The sequence below is a fragment of the Epargyreus clarus genome, unplaced genomic scaffold (assembly GCF_041222505.1).
Source record: "Epargyreus clarus isolate Ecla_fem2 unplaced genomic scaffold, WU_Ecla_fem_2.2 ptg000002l, whole genome shotgun sequence".
In the NCBI taxonomy this organism is placed as follows: Eukaryota; Metazoa; Arthropoda; class Insecta; order Lepidoptera; family Hesperiidae; genus Epargyreus; species Epargyreus clarus.
The window spans coordinates 4,598,892-4,607,276 of record NW_027332210.1 but is presented as its reverse complement, the minus strand read 5'-3'; the positions used below and the strand labels follow the sequence as shown (position 1 = coordinate 4,607,276).

The 8,385-nt window shown below is 36.3% G+C and overlaps 1 long non-coding RNA gene across 1 annotated transcript; it reads right to left on the bottom strand.

Annotated features, from left to right (window-relative positions):
- Nucleotides 1–1,347: 1,347 nt before the first annotated feature.
- On the bottom strand, nt 1,348–3,652 carry LOC140746396 (uncharacterized). The gene is made up of 3 exons (XR_012102766.1): nt 3,353–3,652; nt 3,135–3,262; nt 1,348–2,897 (listed from the first exon to the last, which is right to left on the bottom strand). It is a non-coding gene; the product is annotated as an uncharacterized LOC140746396 (long non-coding RNA).
- Nucleotides 3,653–8,385: the final 4,733 nt, after the last annotated feature.

The window sequence follows — 8,385 nt, the reverse complement described above, 5'->3', positions numbered from 1 at the left end:
CTGCATACTTAATTGCGTTTTTCACGTTCAGTTACTGTATCGAGCGTCTAAAAGTAGCTGCCGGTGCTCAAACGTGCAGGATGTAGCGTTTAATTGTTGCATCTAGCTTCTGAAAAACAGCTAAGTTGTCCATCAGGAATATAAAGACTTACATCTACTGGATACTATCCCTTGAGCAACTGGTAACTTTAGGAATAAAATAATCTTTAACGCGACTTTCAGAAGTGTCTCGGTGACTATTTTAGTAGCGCATGCATCTACAAAGGCGTATGATGTATGAAAATTTACTCTTGACAGAATTTTCAAATAAAACCAAACATGTGCGCTCAAACAATAAATTGGACAATCAAGCTACAACAGATTAAGCAACTGCTCAGTAAATTAAACGAGAACGCCTGTTATTAAAAATCAATCTATCCATGTCTTGCTTACCAAAGATCGACATTTGAAAATCTACATAGGTAGGTACTACATAGGTACTACATATCAAATTACGATTCTTATTAAGGTAGCCTACGCAACTCAGCGGTCAAGCGGTAGTAGGCGGTTTTGAAGGTGGTAGAACCCTTTGTGGTTCAACTCCGGCGACACCACCGCCACACCTATTCCTGCCTTAATAACAGCGGCGTTGGGCGCTACTGTCTTCCGTTTTGAAGGGTGTGATAAGGGAGACAAACATTTTCGAGGCGTCCCAACTTAGTCCTCAGGAGTAGCGGCGCGTGTGGTCGACCTCAGGTAGGAATATCTAATCCTATCTGGGGTTTATTACAGGAGTCCCTGGGCGGCAGTCGTCACTTACCATCAGGTGGACTGCATGCTCGTCTGCTACTCCTATATTATAAAAAAGTCGAAAATTGACGGTCAGCCTTTAAGCTAACTACCGACTTGTTACTAATAAGTAGCAAGTCTACTAAACCCTCTATTTTACCATAGTTAGGTGCGGCTATGACATGCATTATCACACCTTAATATACATATCAAAGTGGATTAGTAATTTCTTAATTGTATGCAACAATTAATCATTTCGCATAAGTAATTAAGCCATTTTGCTAAAACAAACATAGTGCACGTGTAAAAATTTTAATTAGTCTACTGTATGTCTTATCTAGTGTCGCTTAACTTATCTATTCCGGCTAAAACAATTTAGGGAAAATTAGTTTAAAATTTATTCGTCGTATCGCTTGCAATTTTTTTACTTTTTTCTTTTGTGGTGGCATTTTGTGTGCATATGCAAGTATACATGAGATATTAGATTATGCATCGTGGTCATCGTTTTGTGTTTGAGTTGTAATAATATTGAAATCTACGTAGATACTTGTTGACTATGGTCCGTTATACTTACGTCGTTTGAATTTAATGGGTACTCTTTGGATACGTTTCAATTTAGGCCTGTTTCAGAATGTGATGTGCTTAAAGTTTTTAACGCACTGAGCTCTAATGCAGTGGGATGTGACGGAATATCACTAGAGATGTTGAAATTGGTACTCCCCAACTGTCTCAAGACAATAACGAGCTTTATAAACAAGTCGTTTGAAACTGGTATCTTTCCTGAAGCGTGGAAGCGAGCTTTGGTGAAGCCAGTACCTAAAATCGATAACCCAGTTGCCCCCTCTGATCTTCGACCCATCAGCATCCTTCCCTGCCTGTCAAAAGTTATCGAGAAAATAGCTTCTGCCCAAATAATTAACTATCTCGAGTCGAATAATATTTTACCTCTTAGGCAGTCTGGATTTAGGAAGAAGCATAGCACAACCACGGCTTTAATGGAGGTAGTGGATGAAATTTTGTCTGCCCAGGACAAAGGAGAGGGTTCTATTTTAACTTTATTAGACTTCTCGCGCGCGTTTGAAACCCTAAACATTGCACTGCTGCTCTCTAAGCTTTCGTTTTATGGCTTTAGCTTAAGAACTGTGAAGTGGTTCGACAGTTATTTCACAAACCGAACGCAGTTGGTCGAACTTCGCAAAGATGGTAATAGTTTAATGAACCAGTCAACTGCCAAGATCATTACTCGGGGAGTACCTCAGGGATCTATTTTAGGGCCTCTTCTCTTCATCTTATATAGTGCGGATGTAATTAAAAAAATAAAATTGTGCAAATTTCACATGTATGCAGATGACTTACAATTATATATCTCATTCAAACCAGGTGAAACTGATACGGCAGTAAACAAATTAAATTCTGACCTTGAAAATATATCCCTGTGGTCTAAACACAATGCCTTAGTATTGAACCCGAAAAAAACAAAGTTTTTGATTTTGGGAACACCAACACAGATCCGTAAGATTGGTGCAAAAAGGCCGACGATTACTTTAAACGGAGAACAAATAGAAAGAGTGACAGAAGCACGAGATCTTGGGGTCGTCATTGATGAAAATCTTAGATTTGAGAAGTATATTATGAACACGGTACGTAACTGTTATTATAGGCTAAAAATATTATACCGTATAAGAGATTATCTTAGTGAGACATTGCGCGTTAATCTCTGTGAAGCACTTGTTCTGTCTAAATTAAATTATGGGGACACTCTTATTGGGCCACGACTTCTAGCACGTACAAAGAAAGTCATCCAACGAGTACAGAATGCCTGTGCGCGTTTTTGTTTTAACATCCCGCCTCGCTCTCACGTTACTCCCTATATTAATACAGCCAACATACTAAAAATGGACCTTCGCAGGCACTTACATCTCGCCACGTTACTATTTGGCATTATAAAAAATAAAGAACCGCTTTACCTCTTCAATAAGCTGGCGTGGGCCAGAGATTATTTACACGATAGAACCAGATCAGCTCCAGACAAATTGTGGTACCCATCCTACTGCTCAGCTGCCTTCAGGGGCAGCTTCAGGTACAGCGCCACGAAATGTTGGAATAACATACCGCCTCCTCTTCGGAACCTAAAAACAATAGGGAGTTTTAAATATAAACTAAAAATGTTACTATTACAAAAACAAAAAGAAGATAATAACTAACTAAGGTATAATAGGAAACATAGTAAAGAGTTATTATCCCATATTGAACAACGCTCGCACACGTACACATATTTTATACCACACACACATATATTGTATACCTATTATAATTCCTTTGCCTTAGTTCTAGTTAGGGCTTAATCTGAAGTAACCATAACCTACCTCTAATTTGTAGCTCATTGGCATGGATGCTGGTTTCCACATTTCGGGCGCGGTGCTACTGGGTAGTGGGAGGGTATGATCGGAGCGCATGGCTATAGTCATACGGAAATGTTCCATTCTCAGTCGTCCTGTGAATAATAAGATAGTACTTAAAATTTCTTGGCTCAATAATAAGATTATTTGTAGTGTACATGTGTCTATAAAATATTTGTACTTACCAATTTATATAAACAATGAGTAGTAATCCAGTGGAGTTTCGAATATATGTATATTATACAGGTACATCAAAAATTATTTGTAAGATAACTGTGTCGGGCAGGCGGCGGCCGTCCGAGCCGCCTCGTATCATGGGGCAAACTGAAAACCAGAGCTGTGGGTAGGTGTTTTTAACCGCTCATGGCAGAATTCTGAGTTTGCACCCTTTCGCGATTGTTGCAGCGCATAGTACTTTAACAGCACTAGATAATTATAACCTTTGTTTTGTTATTGCCTTTTGTTTGTTTTTGTTCAAGTTTTTATTTCTTTATTTTTTTTTTTTGTTTTTCTTGTTGTTATTACTTTTGTTTTTTTGTGATTTTTGTTTTTTTTTTTCTTAAATTTATTTTTTAATTTTTATTTTAGTATATTTAGTTTTAAGAAATTGTACTGTGTACTGCAATTGTGGTGAATAAATTATATTATTATTATTATTATTATAAATAAAATCAATCTAAAGCCCGGTTAAAGTTTGCGTTAAAGTTAAATATAACAGTAACTTTGACGGTAGCGATGGAATGTAAGAATTCTGTATTGCACCAATGGATTTGTCATTAACGTCATTTGTGTCGCTGTCACCGCAATTTTTATTCGAAATTGACAGATAGGGAAGTTGACAAATACAGTGACTTTAACCGATCGAAATCGAGCAGTTAAAGTTAAGTATTAGTTATGACGTAATTTCAACCTCAACTAAAATGGTGCAACTAATTATGTTTTTAACCATGGATTTGACGGCTGGTTAGGTTTCAGTAAATGTTAAAGTTACATGATGCAACCAACCCTGATTATCTAAAATTATTGTACCTACCTACTGCTAACCAGTGAGTTAATAGTAGATATAATTAAGATTTTTATGACCCGTCAAAAAAATTAAATGGTGTTAAACATACACTTTTGAGTTACTTATAGCTCTATGTGGTACCTGGCTATCTATGCCCGGGATTCGATTCCCGACGAAGCAACTGTAGCCTTTAATAAATAAAATGCTTCACCGCCTTGAAATTTAATGACGCCACAAAAGGCTGATTCGTCAGTTATTTTTTTTTAATTCTTGACAAATAAAAAACATTTTTAGAGAGAAGTCACGCATTATTAGTTATTTATTATAACTAATAATGCGTAATTTACATAATAAATAAATAAGTATTTCAAATATTTTAGGGACATTTTAGCACGGAGACGTGGCAAAACTTTTTTACGCAACTATTTCAATTCTCAAAACTGGTTACATTTTCTGGTTAGGAGTGAGTAATCTATACTAATATATGCCTCTAGCTTAACTTATATACGTATCTCTGTATCTATAAAGAACCATGAAAAACCTACAATTTTATACAAAATGCAACAAATAATTTGAAACCTCTACACCTTTTTACAATCCCCATATCAAAACAAAAGTGTGTCAAAAATTACTTACGAGGCCTTTTGAAAAAAAACTACAATTTCACTCGAAATGCAACAAATAATTTGGGACCTCTACACATTTTTACAATCTCCATATCAAAACAAAAGTGTGTCAAAAATTACTTACGAGGCCTTTTGAAAAAACTACAATTTCACTCGAAATGCAACAAATAATTTGGGACCTCTACACCTTTTTACAATACCCATATCAAAACAAAAGTGTGTCAAAAATTACTTACCGAGGCTTTTATCAAATTCGCGATCGTGGGAACATTTTAAGGCGACCACTTCATAATATCGATACGAACTGTCTACGACCGTGATTCAGCGATATTTCTAATAAGTTGCAACCAGTGTAACTTTACCTCCTTCTCCCCTCTTGTACCTTAACAAATGGGTGTTTTAAGAGAACTTGTATCGGGTTAGAGAGGTCAATATCCACTGGATTGATATCCAAAGAGTAGTTAGCTTTTCGTCTTTGAGTGAACGTGTCATAGATAATTCGATTTAATGGTTGGGACGTTAATTATCAAATTAGGGTCCACGCCTATGTTTAAGGCGGTTGCCATTTTTATTTTTTGCGAAATGGAAATATATGTCAGTTATAATGAGTCAAATGCTCGTTATTATGTTTTAATTCTCAGTAATTATGAATAAGGATTGATAAATTGACATGGTTTTGCTAAAAGATGACTAATTTTTTTTTTTTTATTAAAAGATGACTAATTTGGATTTATTAATATAAATATTTCTACTGGATTTGGATTGGTGAAAGGGTAGGTACATGTCTAATATTAATCTTCCAGTATAATATGATTTAGGGACGAAAGAATACACTATAGTACGAAGCCAGAATGGTTAAATTTAAAGGTGGTAGAGTCCACTGTGGTTCGATTACAAAGACGCCAGAGTCACACCAAATGACTTAGTTATGTGGTGAATTGGTGACACTGCTGGGTTTTGAATTGAATGAGTTAGGAAGGCACAGATACATAAGACATTCCACCTGAATCCTCAGGGAAAAGAACGCTATTTGGTAAATCGTAAATAAGAGGACAATCCTAGTGATGTGGTCCAGGATTTTGGTTTAGGGCCTGCTCCAGTCCCCCCTGGGAATTCACCTCACCTTTATTACAAATTGACGGCGATAAAAAAGTCGTCCTATAAGAAGACCCTAGCAGCAACCATTTTGCTATCTGGTGTTGTAGTCCAGAAGCTCCGGTCTAATAAAGATAAGTTTGCTATTTCCATTTCATAATAAAACAACAATGTTATCAACGCCAGTAGGCAGTGTAGGCACCCATATTTATTAATTTGGTCCCTAGCCACACAACTCTACCATCTCCACCAATTATATCGTGCTTTCATAAAAAAAACCCAACAGATTTATTAGCGCCAGTAGACATCAATATTTATGAATTTGTCCCCTAGCCACACAACTCTATCATCTCTACCAAGGATATCGTGCTTTCTTAAAAAACGCCAACAGTTTTATCAGCGCCAGTAGACTGAGGTAGTAATATTTATTAATGTGTCCCCTAACCACACACCTCTACCATCTCTATCAAAGATACCGTGCTGTTTGTCCCCTAACCTCACAACTCTACCATCTCTACCAAGGATATCATGCTTCCATAAAAAACCTCAACAGTATTATCAGCGCCAATAGACCGAGGTAGTAATATTTATTAATTTGTCCCCTAACCACACAACTCTACCATCTCTACCAAGGATACTGTGCTTTCATAAAAATACCCCAACAGTATTATCAGCGCCAGTAGACACCAATATTTATTAATTTTTCCCCTAAGCACACGTCTCTACCATCTCTACCAAGGATATCGTGCTTTTATAAAAACAACAGTATTTATTTTCAGCGCCAGTAGACTGAGGTAGTATTATTTATGAATTTGTCCCCTAGCCACACAACTCTACCATCTCTACCAAGGATACCGTGCTGTCATAAAAAAACAATAGTATTATCAGCGCCAGTAGACTGAGGTAGTAATATTTATTAATTTGTCCCCTAACCACACAACTCTACCATCTCTACCAAGGATACCGTGCTGTCACTCGCACGGCGGTTGATGTATAAACAATACGTCAATGACGTAAGCTTCTTTAGCGGCTCAGATTTATTGCTAGTGATGGGACAATTTGTACACTGACATCGATATTTTATAAATTAAATTGTGGTATTGTTTTTTTGGTGTTAAGCTCTGTCTCTATATTATAAACCAACCACATATGAGTTTTTAGTTGCCTGAAATAAATGAATTTTATTTATTATTACATGTATATTTATTTGATAATCCTGACAAAATCAGACCATCAATTTCAGCTTTGTTTGGTTACACAGTGTAAATTTACACTACAAAGCTAAAACGCAGCTTAAAATTTAAAAGGGGTTTAAGATGCTTTTTAGCTCTTTAGTTTTATTGATGTTATTAAAAACATGAACATGAAATCTGCATTTATCGACTCGATAGTTTGATTAAAACTATCCCTGGGTTTAGTAATTAAATTAAAGCGACTAAGATATCGAGTAATATGTCAAGTTAGAGATTATTAATTTATTATCAATTACCAATTAAATCAAGTTGATCTCCTCAACTGAAATAGATTATTACAGTATCAATATAGGTAACAATTGTGTGATCAAGCATCCAGTATTTTGGGTATTTGAGAGGTTTTTGCAATGCGGTCTTAAAACATTCTGTTTAATTAACTTTTTGGGTATTTTGTTTATTATAGAAAAAGAAGATGTTTGTAGGTACTTTTTGGTAAAAATATAATTTCAAACCGACTTTCATTCATCTGCAATTTTTTACACAATTTCTAGTAGGCAGAATTTTCAAATGTCGATATAATTTCGGAAAAAAAAATTGATAGATAAATTATCAATAACGAGTGTAAATAAATAAAATAAGTAACATATTTCCGTTTACCTTTATATAAACCCACAGATAACGCAGTATACTTACCCGCCTACAATTAAGATAACAGATTTTCATAAACCATCCTTAGTCATATCGATAACAGGATTAACAGGTCACCACGCACCACTATCCGCCATTCGGGCCATTCCGGTATAATCTTGAATCAAGTGCTCACAAACACACACAGCCATCCCGCTCTACGCTACGGTAACACTCAGTCCATCCCTCTCGCACATCAATAAGCGCTCCCTTTGTGCTGTCGAAGCGGTGCCTTTGAAGTGTGGAAGCCACGCCCCCGCCCCGCCCGCTCCCCCCGCCCTGTTAATTCGTCACACGGTAATGACAAAGGTTTTAATTACGAACGGAAATGTCGATATCGTAATTTGATTTCGTATTTAGTCACCTCGGTATGGATGTAATGAGATTTGATGATTCGCGACTTGATGGTCGTACTAAAAAAGGTTTAGAGAGAATTGGAGTGATTGGGCAATAAATGGAGATGATTAGGGAGGTTTAGGCTTGTGTCAAACTGTAGCTTTTGACTCCTGTTTCATTTAGTTGGTATTATATTTCTAATTATAAATAAGTACTAGATAAATGGGGTTTATTTATTTTAATATCTCTACCTGCCAATACTATTTTCTCCGCCC